The 19,490-nt window shown below is 50.6% G+C and overlaps 10 non-coding genes across 10 annotated transcripts; all 10 read left to right on the plus strand.

Annotated features, from left to right (window-relative positions):
• The first annotated feature begins 3,589 nt into the window (after nucleotides 1–3,589).
• Trnap-cgg (transfer RNA proline (anticodon CGG)) lies at nucleotides 3,590–3,661 on the plus strand. The gene has a single exon. It is a non-coding gene; the product is annotated as a tRNA-Pro (tRNA).
• Nucleotides 3,662–3,871: 210 nt separating this feature from the next.
• Trnap-cgg (transfer RNA proline (anticodon CGG)) lies at nucleotides 3,872–3,943 on the plus strand. The gene has a single exon. It is a non-coding gene; the product is annotated as a tRNA-Pro (tRNA).
• Nucleotides 3,944–4,153: 210 nt separating this feature from the next.
• Trnap-cgg (transfer RNA proline (anticodon CGG)) lies at nucleotides 4,154–4,225 on the plus strand. The gene has a single exon. It is a non-coding gene; the product is annotated as a tRNA-Pro (tRNA).
• Nucleotides 4,226–9,325: 5,100 nt separating this feature from the next.
• Nucleotides 9,326–9,407, plus strand: Trnal-uag (transfer RNA leucine (anticodon UAG)). The gene has a single exon. It is a non-coding gene; the product is annotated as a tRNA-Leu (tRNA).
• Nucleotides 9,408–9,479: 72 nt separating this feature from the next.
• On the plus strand, nucleotides 9,480–9,561 carry Trnal-uag (transfer RNA leucine (anticodon UAG)). Its single transcript has one exon. It is a non-coding gene; the product is annotated as a tRNA-Leu (tRNA).
• A 72-nt stretch (nucleotides 9,562–9,633) lies between these two features.
• Trnal-uag (transfer RNA leucine (anticodon UAG)) lies at nucleotides 9,634–9,715 on the plus strand. Its single transcript has one exon. It is a non-coding gene; the product is annotated as a tRNA-Leu (tRNA).
• Nucleotides 9,716–9,787: 72 nt separating this feature from the next.
• Trnal-uag (transfer RNA leucine (anticodon UAG)) lies at nucleotides 9,788–9,869 on the plus strand. The gene has a single exon. It is a non-coding gene; the product is annotated as a tRNA-Leu (tRNA).
• A 72-nt stretch (nucleotides 9,870–9,941) lies between these two features.
• On the plus strand, nucleotides 9,942–10,023 carry Trnal-uag (transfer RNA leucine (anticodon UAG)). The gene has a single exon. It is a non-coding gene; the product is annotated as a tRNA-Leu (tRNA).
• A 72-nt stretch (nucleotides 10,024–10,095) lies between these two features.
• Nucleotides 10,096–10,178, plus strand: Trnal-uag (transfer RNA leucine (anticodon UAG)). Its single transcript has one exon. It is a non-coding gene; the product is annotated as a tRNA-Leu (tRNA).
• Nucleotides 10,179–10,250: 72 nt separating this feature from the next.
• On the plus strand, nucleotides 10,251–10,332 carry Trnal-uag (transfer RNA leucine (anticodon UAG)). Its single transcript has one exon. It is a non-coding gene; the product is annotated as a tRNA-Leu (tRNA).
• Nucleotides 10,333–19,490: the final 9,158 nt, after the last annotated feature.

Genomic DNA, 19,490 nt, shown 5'->3' on the forward strand with positions numbered 1-19,490 from the left:
TTAGAGCGGCTTTTTCGTTTGAGCATGTGTTTTTTGGACATTGTTTTTTACAAAGTGGTTGTGATGGATTTGTTTTCCAGCCACCTTGCGATCGGCTTGCTTATACAGACTAATGGCGGTGAAATTAGAGACAGCATTGAGAGTGGCCACTTTAATGTTCGTGGCCTCGGCGCGAAGGAGACAGTATCAACTCAGTCGCTTGTGTATGGAGAGGAACTCGATGTTGTCGCTTTACAAGAAACTAAGGTCGAAACTCAAGAGCAGACCGATCGCATTGTGACGCCTTTCACGGCGCATTACAATGTGTGCGTATGCCATGCTATGGTACATCAGGGGGTGCGCGTTGCCTATACGGAAGAGTGCTGGCATTATTGAAGAAAGTGTAACTGTATGTCAAACTAGCCGCATGCTCATTTTCGATTTTTCTTTTTCTGGAGCGTCGTGGCGGCTCATATGCGTTTATGCGCCGAACATTGTGAACGACCGATTGTAGTATATTGAGTATATAGAGCAGTATCTAAAGTGTGACCGCTACATCATATTTCTTGGTGATTTTAATTGTGTGTTCTGCGGAAGATCGAATCAGAGGGGAACATGTTCGTGACAAAAATGCTCTGTTTTTGAGCTCACTAATTGAAGACCACAAGTTAGAAGATGTGTGTCAAATTTTCACGGACGGTACGATTCCGCAGTACACGCACATTCAAGGAAACAGCCGATAAAGGCTGGACAGAGTGTATGTTTCACTAGATTTGATCCCGTTTTGTAACAGTTATAATGTCACACCGCTATCGTTTACGGATCATAGCTTAGTGAGCTTCGCGATGGGGGAAAAAGTTAAAAGACCACGATTCAACTGGAACATGTGGAAATTCAACGAAAAGTTGCTTGATGATGAGCCATTTGTGCGCAGAGTAAAGGAAAAGATATTAGAGTTGATGACAAACAGCATGACAAATTTATGGCTGCATGGGAAGAATTAAGGCCCAAGTTAAGTGCATTGCGATCGAAAGAGGAAGCAGCCGCCAGCATGAAGACTGCAGAAACAAAGAGCTGCAAAGACAAGTAGAATTTCTTTGAGCGTACAAAATACGGTTCATGATCAGGTAGTGCGGAAAATGTAAAGAAAGTAAGACATGAGCTGGAAGTTATTGACGCAGAGCGATATAAAGCTCAGTTATACGTGCTCGGAGCGCACGGTTATGGATGGGTGAGATGCCAAACAACGGGCAATGAGCGACGAAAAGCGGCATGCGTCGAGAAAATGAGATTAAACAGATACGTTTTCAAAACGAGGTGACGTCAAAGCTGTTTAATCGAGAGAGCCGTCGTTGAGCATTATCGGGAATTGTTCGGCAATGGGACACGCCTCTAGACCTAGGCTTCGACAGCGAATTCATGAGCGAAATGCCAAGTTGAAGACGGCGTTAGAGAAAAGCCTTGAAATGCCAATAAGTTTACCGAATTGAAAGGGCGATAGAGGTTGCCGTCAGGAAAGTCGCCAGGGCCAGACGGCCTAGGCGCCAAGTTTTACAAATCATTCAGTCACGAGTTTTCCTGTATTTTGCACAGACTACTCTCAGAAGCGTACGAAGTTAAAAAAGTGCCACCCTCATTCCGCATGTCACACGTAGTTTTGATTCCAAAAACCGATGACCGGGAAAAGCTTCTTTTAGTAGGCTCATACAGACCGATAAGTCTAACCAACACAGACTACAAAATATTTATGAAAGTACTGGCTGGACGATTCCAAAGCGTGATTAAGGAGCTTGTAGGGCCACACCAGACGTGTGGCATTAAAGGCCCTACAATTTTCACCAACACCCACATTGCAAGGAATGTGTTAGAATGTTGTGATGACATTGGGGGTCGGGTGGCGATGTTGCAGCTCGACCTTGCGAAGGCCTTCGACCGGGTGTCACATGAGGTGCTTTTCTCTATATTGCAGTACTGTAATGTTGGGAACATCATTTAGAGGGCGTTGAAATGGCTTATGAAGAGTGTTCAACGCAGATTGTAATTAATAAATGCCTTAGTTCGAAGGTGCCAGTCCGCTCGTCTGTACTACAAGGCTGTCCTTTGTCTCCATTGCTTTTTGCCGTATACCTCGAACCTTTTTGTTTGGCAGTCATCCATGATGTAAACATACGTGGTTTTAGGCTGCACGCCGCTGAAGTTAAAATGCTAGCCTATGCAGATGACGTCGCCGTCTTTTGTGAAGACAAGGAAAGCGTGATCGAGGCTGTCCGCCTGGCAAGATCTTTCTGAAAGTACACGGGCGCCCAGATAAACTTCGAAAAAAGTGTTGGCATATGGCATGGAAATTGGGACGCGATGCCCTGATTTCGCCGGAATGCAATGGACTACGGTGCCTGCACCTTATCTAGGTGTGTCCCTTGAGCACTATCAAGACTCCACGCAGTTATGGAGCGGACAAACAGAATTGATGAAAGAAAAGATAAAGGGATGGCAAGGCCGGGGATTATCAGTGTTTCGCGTGCCTCAGCTTGCAATGTTTTTTTGGTTGCCAAAGTCTGGTATATACTGCAAGTAATGTTCATGTCTCGCGTCAGTGTTCAAAAAGTGCACCGGGTGTTTGCTACCTTTATATGGAATTCCACTTGGGAGCGAACCAGCCGTACAAACCTTTTTCGCAGTGTTCGCAGTGGAGGCCTTGGGCTCTCACACTTGTTCATCAGACAGATTGTATCGCGGTTCTTTTTCCGGCGCGATGAACGAAATGCTTTTCTCCGCACTGCCATTCAGGCGAGAATGGCAACAGAACTGCCGGAATTTGTTTTAACTACATCCAGTCTTATCAGTAGAAGAGCGACTGGTTATTATCGTGAAGTAGTTGCGTCTTTTCGAATACTCTGTGCACGGTTTTCGCTGGAGTATTTGTGCTCAGTGAGAAAGAAAAAACCGTACGTCGATTTGGTTGACAGCATGCTACCTACCCCACTGTATAGGATTGTTCACTGTGGAGGCCCAGGAAAAGATGTGCTGAAACGAGTCAAAAGGATGCCTGTAAGACCTGTTGGAAAACATTTTTTTCCAGCTACACACAAACACCCTCCCCGTTAAAGTATGGCTTGAACAGAAAGGAATATTCGTACCGTGGACAACGAACTGCTTGCTGTGTACAAAGCCCGAAACAATTGAACATCCCTTCATTGATTGTCCGGGCGCAGTATTTCATTGGGATGTCTTGCAGCGCACTCTCAAAAAAGAACTCCCCATAACCCCGTATGGAATTCGATTCCTGCCAGTTGAAAGTGATCAAGGAATACCTTTTGATATGTTCATGCTCCTGGGCCTCCACAGTTTGTGGAAGACGAGAATGGCTGTTCGTCATGCTGACGCCAATGCACGCTCTACGCGAGAAAACTTCATTGAAAGTGTTTCTTTTATACGAGAAGTGTATCGTGCACAGAGTGAACCCACAGACTGGGTTGGCATTCTTGATGAGCTGGTGTGCCTCAAGAAATTTTAATATGACCATCCCGCCTGACGTGATGTCGGTGCACTGTATATATGCATTTGTATTGTTTCGCTAGTGTCAAAGCAGGCAATAAAGAAGAAAAAAAAAAGCTCGTTGGTCTAGGGGTATGATTCTCGCTTCGGGTGCGAGAGGTCCCGGGTTCAAATCCCGGACGAGCCCCTTTTTTGTTTTCTCTTACCAGGTAGCTATTCCATCAGAGAACAGCGCTAACGGGTCGTACCTTCCTTTCCTTAAGCAACGTTGGTCGTTCTGGAGGCTGTAACTAGGGCCCACTTACGAGAAAACGGAATAATTGTTACTTTTAGAATCATCTGCTCGTGAGTGTAGCATTACCTTATAAGCTATCGAGAGCAGTACATGCGCAAGGCCGGCTCGTTGGTCTAGGGGCATGATTCTCGCTTCGGGTGCGAGAGGTCCCGGGTTCAAATCCCGGACGAGCCCCTTTTTTGTTTTCCCTTACCAGGTAGCTATTCCATCAGAGAACAGCGCTAACGGGTCGTACCTTCCTTTCCTTAAGCAACGTTGGTCGTTCTGGAGGCTGTAACTAGGGCCCACTTACGAGAAAACGGAATAATTGTTACTTTTAGAATCATCTGCTCGTGAGTGTAGCATTACCTTATAAGCTATCGAGAGCAGTACATGCGCAAGGCCGGCTCGTTGGTCTAGGGGCATGATTCTCGCTTCGGGTGCGAGAGGTCCCGGGTTCAAATCCCGGACGAGCCCCTTTTTTGTTTTCTCTTACCAGGTAGCTATTCCATCAGAGAACAGCGCTAACGGGTCGTACCTTCCTTTCCTTAAGCAACGTTGGTCGTTCTGGAGGCTGTAACTAGGGCCCACTTACGAGAAAACGGAATAATTGTTACTTTTAGAATCATCTGCTCGTGAGTGTAGCATTACCTTATAAGCTATCGAGAGCAGTACATGCGCAAGGCCGGCTCGGATTCCACTTCCGGGCACCGTAGTGAACGGACGTGTTATCATGTGCTCCGAGGGAGCGGTGTTGGCGGCCTTGAACGGCCGCGGTAACAGGAATGCTGTTTTTGACGACGACGACTATCAGGTAATTTTGCCGCACTTGCCTACCGGACGAATCGTCCTTAATACTGTTTTTCTACACGCGGACGTCCGTGGAAGACCGTACAAAGTTGAGGATTTCCGTGACGCTCTGGCCCGTCTGGAACTGCTCCCCGAAGTAGTTGCTTTGGGGGCGTACCAGATGAACCACGTCTGGGCGGTCATGATGAAGACGGCGGAAGCTACTAAGAAACTGCTTGATGCCGGGACCATCATCGTCAAAGAACGACGCTGCATTGTCGTTGACCCCAACAACCAAGGTGTCCGCATGAAGCTACACTGGTTGCTGCCAAGTGTGTCAGACGAAGACATACGACAAGCTCTTGCCCCATATGAAAGGTGACAGACGCGGCGAAAGAACGGTGGCGTGTTCAAGGTATATTGGACAAGGGCTCAACGACGAGGTCGGTGACGCTGCAGCTGAAAGCGGGAATTACACTCGACGATATTCCGCACCAGCTACGTATAGCAGGGGAGCTCGTCCTTGCCGTCATTCCCGGCCGCGCCCCCCTTTGCCTGCGGTGCCATACAACCGGTCATATTCGCCGGGACTGTCGTGTTCCACGCTGCGAGGTCTGCCGACGCTTCGGCCATGATCGTTCTCAGTGCGTCAAGACGTACGCTGTCGTTGCAGGACCAACGAGGAGAGCCGACGAAGTGGCTGAACACCTCATGGATGAGGTTGAAGTTGAAGGCATTTCACCTGCTACAAGCGACAAGGCTGGCAATGCAGTCACGGAAAAGCCGCCTCTTCACTTGAAAAACTTGGGTCTAGACAAGAAACCTGATGTCGAGGATGTTTCTCCGGAAAAGAATGAAAACGCCGTGACTGAAAACGAGAGCGTCGCGACAAAACAGAGGGACGCCCCGAAGCCGTCGCCTGCCACTACATGTCCCGAGACGTCTACTACGCCTGCCACGACCGACGTCGACATGGCAGCAGCCACTAACACGCCTGCGAAGCGGGCTCACGAGGAAACGCTCGGCGCATCTGGGACCTCTGGAGCGACGACATGCAGCGAGCCACCGACAAAGGCGGCTCAGCTGCGACGTACGTCATTCACGCCGAGGCCCAACGTCCAAGTTGAGCGGAGACCCGAGACGGGGCCGCCCCCGTAGCGGCTTCGATTGGGTCTTGCAACCTTCCCACGGCTTCTACGTGTGATACCGCCAGCTTGACCGGCGGAGCCACGTGCTACATAGTGAATGGGTCGATCAAGGTAAGCGCTATGCGACCCGTTTGTTCTTGATCATAATGGCAGCTAAACTTAACACAGCGATCCGTGTTGCCACGCTTAACGTCCGAGGACTAAGCGCAAGGCGACGGCAATACCAACTGAGTCGTATGTTTCTGGAAAATGATCTCGATATAATTGCAGTACAGGAGACCAAGATATCGAGTCAAGAGCAAACGGATCGCATGGTGCAACCTTTCGTTCCGCGTTACAGTGTATGCGTTTGTCATGCGGCCGGCACATCGGGGGGTTGTGCTATTTTTTGCGCAACAGCTTAAACGCATCTGTGGAAGCAATGCCTGTGTGTGAAACAGGACGCCTGATGGTTGTCGATTTTATCCTCAGTGAAATTTCCTGGCGAGTTGTTTGTATTTACGCACCAAATAGACAGCACGAGAGGGAGTCCTTTTTTGAGCAAGTTGAGGCTTATTTAAAAACCGATAGGCTTCTGGTTTTACTAGGTGATTTCAAATGTTTGTGTTTTCCAGACGACCGTGTGAAAAATTTGCCTGTGAATGACCATAGTACATTGCTATTGAGCAATCTTGTCAGCGAATACAACCTGGAAGACGTCGGCTATGTGTTGTACGATTACAGTGTTCCGCGGTTTACACATTTTCAAGGACTAAGTCACGCTAGGCTGGATAGAGCGTATGTAACTGGAACTAGTACCGTTATGTAAAGCGTACGTGAACAAGCAAGTCTCTTTTAGCGACCACAGTTTGGTTGCCTTCACAATAGGAACAAAAGAACGAAAAACAAATTTCTCGTGGGACTTGTGGAAATTTAACGATAAATTACTTAATGATGACAGTTTCGTAAATGATGTTAAGGGAAAACTTGGACGATTGATTGCAGCCGATCAGAAACATGTAGTAGGCATGTGGGAAGATTTTAAAAATGAAGTCAAGCTAGGTGCTATAGAAAGAGCTACTAAGCTGAAACAAGAAGAAAAACAGAAGGAAAAGGCCCTAAGGAGCAAACTCGACTTCCTACTTAAATTAGAAAGCACAGAACCTGGCCATGTCATGAAGGAAATAAAGCAAGTAAAAAGCCAGTTAGAAACAATCGACACAGAAAAGTATCGCGGAGCCATGATAAGATCCCGTGCAGAAAAACTGTGGCAAGGGGAAACACCGAATAAACGCGCGCTTAGCGACGAGAAAGCTTACGCTCGCCGCAGTGATATCAATCAGATATGCTACAAAGATGAAGTCACGAGTGACATCACGATCATTGAACAAGCATTTGTTGAACATTATGATGACCTGTTTAGCAAAAGAAAAACTGATCTGGGTGGTTTCATAGGCCAGTTCTTGCACTTAATGCCACAGTTGGAAGAAAGCATTAAAAAAGACCTCGAAGCCCCTGTAAGTGTGAGTGAAGTTGAAGCAGCTATAGAAGAACTAGGCTCAGGAAAGGCGCCTGGGCCGGATGGCTTAAGCGCTGCCTTCTACAAAGCATTTAAGGCAGAAATATCTCCGATTATGAAGCAATTTTTAGCACTGTCATATGAAAACAACCGTATACCCCCGTCTTTCCGAACAACTCAGATGGTCCTGATCCCTAAATCTGATGATCCAGTAAAGCGCTTGTACGTTGCATCGTACCGTCCCATTAGCCTCGCAAACACTGACTATAAAATATTTATGAAAATATTAGCAAGAAGGTTACAGAGCGTAATTAAGCATTTAGTTGGAGCCCACCAAACGTGTGGGATTAAAGGGCGCACAATAACCACCAACGTACACATCGCTAGGAGCGTTCTAGAATGCGTCGATGCTTTCGAGGGTCGAGTTGCAATGTTGCAGCTAGACCTGCAGAAGGCATTCGACCGTGTGTCTCACGATATTCTCTTCGAGATTTTAGAATACACGAACCTAGGATCCATAATTATAGATGGCTTAAAAATGGTCTACAAAGAATGCAGCACACGGTTGATTATCAACAAGTCTCTCACAAGAAGTGTCAATGTCTGTTCGTCTCTGAAACAAGGGTGTCCAATCTCATCATTGCTATTCGCGATATACCTGGAACCCTTTTGCCTAGCCGTTAGAGAAAACGAGAAAATACGAGGTTTCAAATTACAGCAAAGCGAGCTGAAAGTACTATCTTACGCAGACGATCTAGCAGTGTTTTGTGATGACTATGACAGTATCAGCGAAGTGGTAACTGTAGCGAAGTCTTACTGCGAAAAAACAGGAAGTGCTATTAACTGGGACAAGTGCATCGGGTTTTGGCATGGCGCGTGGAAAAGCCCACCATGCACTTTCGCAAACATCCAGTGGGTGACCATGCCTGCAAAATATCTAGGGGTGCCACTCGAACATTATAACGACAGTACTACGTTCTGGGAACAAGAAACACAGATGGTGAAGGAAAAAGCGCTTGCGTGGCAAGGACGTAACCTATCAATGTTCGCGCGCTCCACCGTGTGTAACATTTTCCTGGTTGCTAAAATTTGGTACATATTACAAGCGCTATTCATGTCGAGAGCGAATGTACAGAAGCTGCATAGAGTGTTTGCCGTGTTCATTTGGAACTCAACTTGGGAACGCTGCAGCCGCACTAATCTGTTTAGATCGGTTCGCAGTGGTGGTCTCGGACTGTCACATCTATTTGTACGACAGATTCGTATCGCGGTTTATGTTCTTGCGAAACCAGAGTGATCCTTTTTTGCGCACCATGATACAAGTGCGATTAAGTGAATCTTTTACCTGACTTTCTTGTTTCGTGTTCGTATGCTGAATCCCGTCCAGTGAAAGGCTTCCTTCGGGAAGTAGTGTCATCCTTCCGTATGCTGAGTGTTCGTTTCTCGCTAGAATACTTAAGTTCAGTTAAAAGAAAGAAAATTATATCACGATATGTTAGACTTATTAATGCCAGTTCCATTGTACAGGATAGCATACTCTGGAGGCTCAGGAGATGATGTTCTAAAAAGAGTCAAAAGAATGCCTGTGAAACCATCAGTAAATCATTCTTCTTTAAACTCCACACAAATACCCTGCCCGTGAAGACTTGGCTGGCAGACAAGGGTTTATTTGTGCCTTGGACTACTAATTGCTTACTGTGCAAGAAACCAGAGACTGTCGACCATGTCTTCATTGATTGTTGGGACCCATTTTTTCATTGGGACATTTTACAACGAACCTTAAAGAAAGAATTACCAATAACTCCACGTGGTATCAGGTACTTAGATACAGAAACTAATAATGTTCCATATGACCTTATTATGCTAATAAGCCTCCATAGTATATGATGCACAAGAATGTATGTACGCCATGCTGATGTGGATGTCCATTCTGTTCGAGAAAACTTTATCGAAAGTGTCGCCTACATGCGTAAAGTCTACAAAGCGCACAAAGAACCACCGGACTGGTTGCCACTGTTCGATGAGTTGGTGAAATTGAAACGATTTTAATGCAACCGAGTCAGCATAAGCTAAGCTGACTCTCTTTTTTAACAATGTATTCAGCATGGCACTTCAATTGCAAGGCAATAAAGAAAAAAAAAAGGTAGCGTGGCCGAGCGGTCTAAGGCGCTGGTTTTAGGCACCAGTCTCCTCGGAGGCGTGGGTTCGAATCCCACCGCTGCCATATTGTGTTGCTTATTTTACGTGCGTTCTTCGGCAAAAAGCGCACGCGACCGTCACTCGGCAGGAGAACAGTGGTAGCGTGGCCGAGCGGTCTAAGGCGCTGGTTTTAGGCACCAGTCTCCTCGGAGGCGTGGGTTCGAATCCCATCGCTGCCATATTGTGTTACTTTTTTTACGTGCGTTCTTAGGCAAAAAGCGCACGCGACCGTCACTCGGCAGGATAACAGTGGTAGCGTGGCCGAGCGGTCTAAGGCGCTGGTTTTAGGCACCAGTCTCCTCGGAGGCGTGGGTTCGAATCCCACCGCTGCCATATTGTGTTGCTTTTTTTACGTGCGTTCTTCGGCAAAAAGCGCACGCGACCGTCACTCGGCAGGAGAACAGTGGTAGCGTGGCCGAGTGGTCTAAGGCGCTGGTTTTAGGCACCAGTCTCCTCGGAGGCGTGGGTTCGAATCCCACCGCTGCCATATTGTGTTGCTTTTTTTACGTGCGTTCTTCGGCAAAAAGCGCACGCGACCGTCACTCGGCAGGATAACAGTGGTAGCGTGGCCGAGCGGTCTAAGGCGCTGGTTTTAGGCACCAGTCTCCTCGGAGGCGTGGGTTCGAATCCCATCGCTGCCATATTGTGTTACTTTTTTTACGTGCGTTCTTAGGCAAAAAGCGCACGCGACCGTCACTCGGCAGGAGAACAGTGGTAGCGTGGCCGAGTGGTCTAAGGCGCTGGTTTTAGGCACCAGTCCTCCTCGGAGGCGTGGGTTCGAATCCCACCGCTGCCATATTGTGTTTCTTTTTTTACGTGCGTTCTTCGGCAAAAAGCGCACGCGACCGTCACTCGGCAGGAGAACAGTGGTAGCGTGGCCGAGCGGTCTAAGGCGCTGGTTTTAGGCACCAGTCTCCTCGGAGGCGTGGGTTCGAATCCCACCGCTGACATATTGTGTTGCTTTTTTTACGTGCTTTCTTAGGCAAAAAGCGCACGCGACCGTCACTCGGCAGGATAACAGTGGTAGCGTGGCCGAGCGGTCGGATTCTGCTTCCGGCAGCCGAGGTGAGCGGACGCAGGATGGCAGGCCCTTCAGGGGTGGCTACAGCGGCACGTTTCGGCCGCGGTAACAGGTCTTTTGACGTTGATAACGATTATGAAGTTGTACTGCCAAACCTGCCAACAGGACGAGTTGTTTTGAATACTGTTTTTTTACATGCCGACGTCCGTTCCCGGCCATATCGAGTGGAAGACTTTCGCGACACCCTGGCCCGCCTGACGCTGCTCCCCGAGGTTGTTGCCTTGGGAGCGTATCGTATGAGCCATGTGTGGGCGGTGACGTTCAAGAATATGGATGCAGTGAAAAGGATCCTGGCCCTCGGAGACATCAAGGTAAAAAACTGCCGCTGCCTCGTCATCGACCCGGCAAACCAAGATGTGCGGATGAAGGTACATTGGCTGCTTCACAATGTACTTGACGAAGATTTGCGACGTGCGTTTGCAGCGTACGGGCAAGTGACTGAAATCAGCAGAGAGCGTTGGCGGGTACACGGCGTGACCGACAAAGGCTCGACGACCCGTCTGGTGACCCTCAGGTTGAAGGTGGGCCTTAAAATTGATGACCTGCCTCATCAAGTGAACGTAAGCGGCGAGCAAGCCCTTGTTGTAGTGCCGGGAAGAGCGCCCATTTGTCTACGCTGCCGAGGAAAGAGGCACATTCGTCGTGACTGCCGTGTGCCACGTTGCGGGGGCTGCCGGAGGTTCGGTCATGAGGAGCACGACTGCACGCTCTCCTATGCCAGCGTCACCGGGCCCGTGGGTGGTGATGACTCGTCCGAGCTACTCATGGACGAGCGTGACGCTGAAGACGCAGCAAGTTCGGGCAACGGAGCGCTAGCGACGACAGACCTGGCCAAAGTAAGTGGGCCGAACGCGACAACGGGGCAACAGCCCGCTGACCAACCGTTGGAGCCACAACCAGAGATTGCAACAGCCTCAGAGAGGCCAGAATCGTCTGAACCTCCCAGCAAGGAGCCGGACGCTACCGCCGGACAGGACAGCATGGACCAGAGCGAGAGCGCAGCCGGTGGCCTGGCCGGCAAGCGCCCTTGGGATGAAGGTGGAGACGAGACAAGTACTCCCGAAAGCGGCGGTGGTGGGGAACCACCGACGAAGGCAGCAGGGAATAGGCGTCCATCTTTCAAACCGCGGCCGACAATTCCGGCCGGCCCGCGGGCAGAGGCCAAGCCGCCTCTGCAAGGTGGAGCTGTACGTTGTGGTGGGAGGGTTCGAGCCGAGGCGGCCGAGGAGGCAGGCTGAAGCCCGAGGGCCGCGGAGTAAAGACACACGCTCCGAGTCCCCAGCAGAAGTGCCCCCGTTTATTCACAGCACAGCCTTTATATGCTACATCCTATAGAGGGCGCCTCCTAATCGGCTTAGCACTCGCGCCCTCTACATCCCCCCTTTTGGGAAAGTAACAGAAAGCAACCCCTTGCTCTCAGGTATACAACGTAATGACGAATGTCTCATGGCACGTTCTACAAGTTCAGCCGCACCGGCGGCCTAACACAACGTCCAGACCGAGTGCGTACAACTGACCCAGGCGGTCTTGAGGGAGTAGCCGGGGCAACCGGTGGCGATGCAACTGGTAGAGGAGTAAGTGCCCTGGGAGTTGGACTGCTGCACACAGGCTCTGGGCGAGTTGGAGTCTGTGGCAGGCTTTCAGATCCTCGTGTCCGTGGACTGGAGCTGCCGAGGTCTAGACCACCTGATGACGGAGACTGCTGCGGAACCAGATGTCTCCGGTTGCGGACGAGAGCACCTGCATCCGTCTGGACCACGTAGGAGCGTGGACGCTGCGCTGGGCTAAGAACAGTGCCAGCACAATCTGTGTCGCGAATCCACACTCTCTCTCCCTCCTCCAGGGGCCGCAAATCTTGTGCAGCATGTCGACGGTCAAAATCTTGACGCTGGCGACGTCGTTGGGTAGTGTCACGCCGGTGGAAGTCGGCAGCGTTAGGTGGTTCTGGAAGCAACGCGGCCATGGGGACCGGAAGGCGAGTCCTGAGGCTGCGCCCCATGAGCAGCTGAGCAGGGCTGTACCCGGTCACGCCAGGTGCGTTGCGGTATGCCAAGAGGGCCAAAGGCCAGTCCGGAGACTTCTTGAAGAGTTCCTTAACCGTCCGCACCATACGCTCGACTTCCCCATTAGACTGCGGGTACCTGGGACTGCTGGTGACGTGGGAGAATCCGTAGCTCTGGGCGAAGACGCGGAATTCTGCCGACGAAAATTGAGGCCCATTATCGCTGACGAGGGTCTCTGGGATCCCATGCCTTGCGAAGACACTTTTGATGATGGAGATCACCGCTGTAGACGTCGTCGAGCGAAGGGACAGCACTTCAGGGTACCTCGAGTAGTAATCTACGAGGAGAAGGTAGTCGGCTTCTTCGTGATGAAATATGTCCACCCCGACTCGCTCCCAGGGACGGCTAGGCGTCACGGTAGGCAGCAGTGGCTCTGCTCGCTGGACCCGCGTGGTAGCACAGTTGGGACAGTTCTCCACCATTGTCTTGATCTGACTCCCCATGGTCGGCCACCAGACAGCTCCCCTGGCGATGGCGCGGCAACGGTTCACTCCGAGGTGTCCGTCATGGATGAGGGAGAGGACGTGCTTCCGCAGAGAAGCGGGCACCAGCAGGCGTCCACCGCAGAGGAGAAGGCCGTCACCAATACTGAACTCGGCCCGATGAGCCCAGAACTGAGCCATGCTGAGAGGCAGATTCTCTTTCCTAGGCCACCCTTGCTCACAGTACAACTTGAGCTGCGCGCACTCCCCATCTGCAGCCTGGTGAGCTCGGAAGTCGTCGAGGAGGACTGCAAATGTAGGAGGGATAGCACGGAGTGCTTCTTGAACGTACAGCTCCACCTTGTCAACAGCTGGAGTCGCTGGCAGCTGGACGACTGGGTCCCTTGAGAGTGCATCTGCGGTGGCCAGCTGTTTCCCAGGAACGTACTTGACATCAAACTGGTACTGGAGAAGGCGGATGCGGAAGCGCTGGATTCGTGGTGGCATGAGATCGAGATCCGCGGTTCCTAGGAGCTGTACTAACGGCTTATGGTCGGTCTCGAGGGTGAAACGAAGACCCCGAAGAAACTCGTCGAATCGGTTGATGGCCCAGGTGGCAGCCAGTGCCTCCTTTTCGATCTGGCTGTACCTCCGTTCCGTTTCAGTCAGCGCTCGAGAGGCGTATGCAACTGGTCGGCGCTCCCCTGATGGCTGGTCTTGAAGGAGGACAGCACCCAACCCGAAGGAACTGGCATCTGCGGAGACTGTCGTCAACAGTGCAGGGTTGTACCTTGCGAGGCAGATGTCCGACGACAGCATGCTCTTGAGCTTTTCAAATGCTGAAGCCTGCGCTGGTCCCCATGTCCAGGCTGCAAGCTTGTTCAGGAGACTTCTGATTGGCGCAGTCGTTTGAGAGAGGCCCGGGAGGAAGCGACCGACATGGTTGAGCATACCGAGAAAACGTTGGACACCATGAACGTCCTGAGGAGCTGGCATGCGCTGAATGGCGGCCACTTTCTCTGGATCCGGAGTGATGCCATTGGCACCGACGACAACGCCAAGGAACCGCACGCTGGACACGCCGAAAGTGCACTTGGCAGCGTTGAGGGTGACCCCCGCTTGTTGGAGGCGACCAAGGACTGCCTGGAGGCGTTGGTCGTGTTCTTCTGTGGTGCGGCCAAACACAAGGATGTCGTCCATAAGGTTAACAACACCAGCCAACCCTTCCAGCAGGCGAGACATCTGACGCTGGAAGTATTCCGGGGCCGATGTTATGCCGAATGGGAGGCGGCAGTAGCAATACCTGCCAAACGGAGTGATGAAAGTCGTGTACTTCTGGGAGTCGCGCGCCAGGCGTACTTGGTGGAAGCCTGAAGTTGCGTCCAACTTCGAGAAAACGCGTGCGTCACCGAGAAGTCCGAGGGTTTGGTCGACGGTCGGGAGTACGTGGCGTTCACGCAGAACGACTTGGTTGAGTTTGGTCAAATCAACGCACAGGCGGTAACCCCCCGCTGGCTTCGGGACGACGACAAGTCCCGCGCACCAGTCCGTCGGTTCGTCGACGCACCGGATCACGCCCTCCTGCTCCATCTTGTCGAGCTCCTTTTTGACTACGTCTCGTAGCGGTATCGGGATACGCCGGGCTGTGCTGAGGGCATACGGTACCGCGTCAGGCTTGATACGTATCGTGTACTCTTCCGGAAACGTGCCCAGGCCGGTGAAAAGGGCTGGAGGGACTTCACGAGGTGGTGCGTCCGGCAGAGCTGGTGCGACGGCGCCGACAAACTTGACGACCCCAAGGGCAACGATAGCGGGATAGCCGAGAAGTGGCTGCTCTTGTCCCGCAACGACGTAGAGGCGCTCGTTGACTTGCCTGCCTCTCCAAGACAGCGCCGCGTCGAAGGTGCCGAGAAGCTTCAGGGCTTGTTTCCCGGGTCCGAAAAGTTCTTCGCCTCGCGGCTTATCGAGGACGGCTGGGCAGCCGGGAAACGTGCGCGGAACCACCGAGACGTCGGCTCCAGAGTCCACTTTGAAGACGAGAGGGTTCCCGTTGACACGCACCTCAACGTACCGCCCGTTGCGGGCCACCGCCGCGACGGAGTGGAGCTCGACGGATCCGAGGCGCTTCCCTGAGCGACATACCGCCGCGAAGTGGCCTCGCTTCTTGCAGTGGTTACAGACCGCTTTGGCCGCTGGACAGTCAGACCGTCGGTGAAACTCGTGACCGCAAAATCCGCATTGCCTACTTAGGCCTAGGCCGCATTTCAAAGCCTCGCCAGCTCTGTTGCTCGAGTGCGAACCGTCGGGTCGGTCACGTGACGCAAAGTCAGCAAAGTTGCTAGAGTCCCGTCTATTGCGTCGTCCGCGTGCACGCTGCGCGGGTTTACGCGAAGTCGCCGCGTCCACGTGAGCTGCTGTAAGCGGTTGCCCAGCGGTGAGGGACAGGCGTTGTCTTTCGCGTTCGGCGTCTTCGTGCTGACGAGCTTGCACGAGTGCGTCGTCCAGGGAAAGGCTCGGAGTGCGGCACAGCTTGTCTGAAAGGCGAGAATCCGCCAAACCCACGACGAAACGGTCGCGAACAAGACGCTCTTCAACGGCAGGTGACGGGTAGTTACACTTGCGTACCATGTTCCGAAGGGCCGTGAAGAAACTGTCGACGGTTTCGCCTGGCTCTTGCGTCCGCTTGTGGAACCGAGAGCTCTCGTACACCTCGTTTACGGGGTGCACGAAGTAGCTTGTGAGCCGCCGGGTGACTTCCGCGTAGGACTTGTACGCTTCTTCATCGGACATGAGAGAACTGAGGACAATGCGTGCACGGGGGCCCATACAGTAGAGGAGAGTCCTAACCCTCGTCTCGTCCGGGGCTGCGTGCATGCCGGTGGCGAAGGCATAGTCCTCAAATTGCCGTAACCAGGGCAGCCACTCGCCGACATCGTCGAAGGGGAACGGAGCGGGACTCCGGAGACTGGCGGCAGCGAGAGCAGGAACTGGAGCGTCTTTGTTAGCCATGGCAAGTCGCGGGAACCACGCATCCCACTTCTGACACCATGTGGTGGGAGGGTTCGAGCCGAGGCGGCCGAGGAGGCAGGCTGAAGCCCGAGGGCCGCGGAGTAAAGACACACGCTCCGAGTCCCCAGCAGAAGTGCCCCCGTTTATTCACAGCACAGCCTTTATATGCTACATCCTATAGAGGGCGCCTCCTAATCGGCTTAGCACTCGCGCCCTCTACAGTCTACACCACCTGGGTAGGTGAGACTGTTCCCGGAAGGACATTAATGCGTAAGAGGCAAATGTCAGTGTTGTATGTGAGCCGCGATGAAAAACGCGAGAATGGCTGAGACACCCACATTCACCTATTTAAGTCGTGCGATTTTCGTGTTTTCTGGTGAGCATTTGCGTGAGGTAGAGACCGTATGGTAGCCCTGCTCATAACGACAACATGCCCTATAAATTAGAAACAGCCTTACGCGTAGCAACGCTTAACATTCGAGGGCTGGGGTCTAGGAGGCGGCAGTATCAGTTGCGCCGCTTGTTTCTCGAGAACGACGTTGATATTGCCGCCGTGCAGGAAACGAAAGTTGAGTCCCAAGAGCAGACAGACCGCATGGTTTCGCCTTTCCGCGACCGCTACAATGTATGTGTCAGCCATTCTCATGGTACATCCGGTGGTTGTTTACTTCTTTTGAAGAATTCAATTGGTATTGCTGTAGAGTGTTTATATAATGATACGTTAGGGCGATTAATTGTGTGCGACTTTTCTTTTTCTGGCGCGAGTTGGCGGGTTGTTTGTGTATATGCACCAAATAGAGAGCAAGAGCGCAAAACGTTCTTCGAAAACCTTGAAGTGCACCTTTCGTGTGATAGGACAATTATTTTTCTTGGAGATTTCAACTGTGTTTGCACTCCCGAAGATAGGGCAAGCAAAGTGCCGGTGCGCGATTGTAGTGCCTTGTTTTTGAATGCAATAGTTCACGAGCGAGAGTTAGATGACGTAGGATGTGTGCTGTCTCAGAGTACTCAGTACACACATTACCAGCATAACAGTCAGGCGAGGCTTGACAGAGCCTACGTGTCAACAGCATTACTTCCCTTGTGCCGAGACTATAGTGTTATGCATGTTTCTTTCAGCGACCATAGCCTAGTTATGTTTACCATCAATAAAAAAGAAAAGCAGAGATTCAATTTTGACCTATGGAAGTTGAACGACAAGCTACTTGATGACGATACGTTTGTAGAGAACGTTAACATTGAATTAGACAAATTACTCAAGTGTAGCACGGGAAGTTTAATTTATACATGGGAGTGTTTTAAAGAAAAGGTAAAAATTGACGCGATCGAAAGGGCATCTTGTATAAGACATAGCCAAAGGAAAGAAGAAAAGCAGTTGCAGTGTCAGTTAGATTTTTTACTCTGTCAAGAATGCGTGCCACCGGGCATGCGCAGTAAAGAAATTAAAGACGTTAAACGAAAATTGGAGACTATAGACGTAGAGAGATATAAGGGAGCTGTGGTGCGCGCACGCGCGGAGATGCTTTGGTGTGGCGAGATGCCCACGAAACGTGCACTGGCAGACGAAAAGAGCTATGCAACTAAAAACGAAATCAAGGCGATAGAATATCAAAACGTCGTCACAAACGACAAATCGATGATTGAACATGCGTTTGTGGATCATTATCGCGAATTGTTAGGAAGCATGAAAGAGGGTAGTGGCACATTCAGGGATCAATTCTTAACACTTATGCCGCAACTCGGTGACGATCTAAAAGCAAGTTTAGAGGCACCTCTCACTGTTAAAGAAATTGAAACATCGATTGAAAAAATGACACCTGGAAAAACACCTGGTCCAGATGGCCTAAGCGCAGCATTCTATAAGAAACATAAGACCGCTGTGGCAGAAGCCTTATGCGCTGTTTTACATGAGGCTTACGAAAAGAAAGAGTTACCAGCATCCTTCAGAAGGTCGCACATTGTGTTGATTCCGAAAACTGACGATCCCACAAAACAACTGTTTGTTGCATCATATCGACCGATAACCTTAGCGAATGTTGATTACAAACTTTTCATGGGTGTGTTGGCCAGGCGACTTCAAACTGTTATTAAAGAAATAGTAGGACCACATCAAACCTGCGGCATCAAAGGAAGATCTATAACGACGAATATTCACATTGCAAGGAATATTTTGGAATGCTGCGAGGATTTTGAGAGTAGGGTAGCGATGCTACAGATAGATCTCGAGAAGGCATTTGACCGCGTGACTCACGAGATACTTCTGTGCATTCTCGACTACGTAAAAGTGGGATCTGTGGTTTTGGAGGGGGTACGAATGGCGTACACAGGATGCACTACGAGGATTGTAGTCAATAAGCAACTCAGCGAAAGCATTCCGGTCTTATCAAGCGTCAAACAAGGATGTCCCGCGTCAGCATTACTCTTCGCTATCTATTTAGAACCACTTTCTCAAAAAATGCTTCAGAATGAACGAGTTCGTGGTTTCCGCTTGATGGCCGCGGAAGTCAAAGTGCTTGGTTACGCAGATGATATCGCGGTCTTTTGTAATGATCAAGAAAGTGTCACAGTGGCAATAAGTGATGTCAAGGCATTCTGCGAGTGTACCGGTAGTAGAATTAATTGGAATAAATGTCTAGGTATCTGGCATGGAAACTGGCGAAGAACGCCCTCATTGTACGAAAACGTCACTTGGACGGTAACACCCGAAAAGTACTTAGGCGTACCGCTCCAACACTACCGGGACACAACAGAATATTGGAACGATGAAACAGAGCAGCTACGCGTTAAGACGCAAAAATGGGGAGGTCGAGATTTTTCCATGTTTACGCGCGCAACGGTGTGCAACACATTTCTTGTTTCGCGAGTGTGGTATGTTCTTCAAGTGTTATCTATGACACGTAATGCTGTTCAAAAGCTACACAGAGTGATGGCAGTATTTGTGTGGGCTTCTACATGGGAAAGAACGAGTCGCACAAATTTGTTCCGCTCTGTGCGCAGTGGGGGACTTGGCCTGGTCCATCTGTTCTTGCGGCAGATCGTGGCTAGGTTTATTTTTTTACGCGATCAAGGCGATTGCTTCTTGAGAACAGTGTTACATGTGCGGTTGTCAAATTATTTGCCAGAATTTATTGTTTCAACGGTCCATGTCGAACAAAGACGACCAAGGGGTTATATGCGCGAGATCATTGGGGCTTTCGAAATCCTAAAAGTACGCTTTTCGATGGAATATCTCTCTGGAGTTACACGAAAGAAATTATACAGGGATCTTATAGAAGTCATGTTGCCATTGCCTGTTTACCGATCACTGTACCGAAGAGGTCCCGGAGACGATGTTTTGGGCAGAGTCAAAAAGATGCCTGTGCGACCATCAGTCAAAACCTTCTTTTTCAAGTTACACAGTGGCACACTCCCTACCAAACCTTGGCTGCGAGAAAAAGGCATATTTGTTGCCTGGTCTGTAGACTGCATCATCTGCAAAAAGCCGGAGACAGTTGAACACATATTTCTGGATTGTAGTGATGCAGTCTTTCTCT

This window comes from Dermacentor silvarum, chromosome 4 (genome assembly GCF_013339745.2).
Source record: "Dermacentor silvarum isolate Dsil-2018 chromosome 4, BIME_Dsil_1.4, whole genome shotgun sequence".
NCBI classification, from domain to species: Eukaryota; Metazoa; Arthropoda; class Arachnida; order Ixodida; family Ixodidae; genus Dermacentor; species Dermacentor silvarum.